This window comes from Myotis brandtii, unplaced genomic scaffold (genome assembly GCF_000412655.1).
Source record: "Myotis brandtii unplaced genomic scaffold, ASM41265v1 scaffold35, whole genome shotgun sequence".
Taxonomy (NCBI): Eukaryota; Metazoa; Chordata; class Mammalia; order Chiroptera; family Vespertilionidae; genus Myotis; species Myotis brandtii.
The window spans coordinates 230,909-232,337 of NW_005363467.1; the positions used below are offsets into that span (position 1 = coordinate 230,909).

The 1,429-nt window shown below is 48.1% G+C and overlaps 1 long non-coding RNA gene across 1 annotated transcript in view; it reads left to right on the plus strand.

The window, feature by feature from the left end:
- Positions 1-412: 412 nt before the first annotated feature.
- Positions 413-1,429, plus strand: part of LOC102243947 — a 187,222-nt gene continuing 186,205 nt past the window's right edge. The window contains exon 1 of the long non-coding RNA XR_313890.2: positions 413-880. This is a non-coding gene — a long non-coding RNA (uncharacterized LOC102243947). The remainder of the gene's footprint in view (positions 881-1,429) is intronic.

The window sequence follows — 1,429 nt, forward strand, 5'->3', positions numbered from 1 at the left end:
CTCTCTCCCTCCCTCTCTCTTTCTTTGTCAACTCTTTTGGATCCTGTCTTTCTGCTATTAACATTCCTCAATGTCACATGCGAGTCTTTTCTTTAAAACAAGCTCCTCATTGGTGTGCCTGGATACTTCTTTTATTATTATTACTGAATCCTTTCTCCCCCATAACGACACCAGGATCATTATATAATCCCACAACAAAGAGGCTTTTGAGGCACCAGCTTTTGTCAACCCCAGGACAGAGAATGCATAATTGCATTATTCAGCGTTCTCCCCTTCTTCCCCTCTTCCTCGCTCCACAGAAACCCAACCCCAGGCACTGCTCACGTCTCCTCCTCGTTCCCCTGCCTCCTAGGATTTAGCAAAGCGTGGACCCGGCGTGTACAAAGTTGCCTTTAAAAAGTTATTTTGTTGGGTGGTGAGTCCTGGAGCCCACCCCCGCGAAGATTCTTCCCGACCCATAAGGCAGAGGGCCTGCATGACGTTTTTTCCTCCAAGTTTAATTACCGTATGCTAATTTCCTTGCCTACTACGTGATTAATTAAAATCATATTTTCATAATCATTTGGCACCGGCATTGTTTTAGAATGATCATGATCTCCTAAATAGCGTCTGCAAATAAAGTCGCCTCTAATGGCAGGCGCGGGAGGCCGGGCTGAGGACCTCTCCGTGTTTGTATCGCCGCGATTGGCAACATAAGTGCCTTATTTACACTAAATACGCCACAAGGTTACAGCGCGGATCAACGTCATTTGATCGGTGATGACTCCCTTAAACGCCGGGGCTGGGACCGCTGCTCCGCGACCCGCCGTCCACCCAGATGCACCCGGGAGTTCCTTTTCCCCCCAGAAAAGAAACAGACTTTAAATAGTTTCGGGAGCAGGTAAGCATGACGCTTTTTTGCTCTCCCTTCTCCGGCTCGCCTCTCCCTCCCTGGCAATCTCTCTCTCTCCCTCTCTCCCTCTCTCCCGGCTGGATAAAAAATTCTTTAGTCAAAGGCAGGAATGCAAAGTAGTGACAAGCGAAGGGGCTGATATATGTCTCCGTAACGAGTCTGACAATCAGAATGCAGCTCTTGGAGAATAGATAGATTTTAATAAGTGTGTTTACATGAGCTCAAGGTCAGAAGCAAGCTGCGCTGTGTTAAATGGTTTCTTAGTTGCTAGACAGAGAGAAAAAATGGACGATCACACACCATTCTTTGTAGATTATTATATCAAGGGTTCAGTCTCTGGCTCATCAAAGCTAAATGCCGCAAGACCTATCTAGTTGCTGTGAATTATGCCAGGGCGACAATGGAGAGCCTTTTTAATGGTACAATGCATTTCACCTACCCGAGAGGGGGAGGCCGAGCCGGGCCGGGGATGTCTGCGGGGCTGGGTGATGAGTATCAATGAGCGGGGCGATCGGAGCGGAGGCGGATGAAAATGCA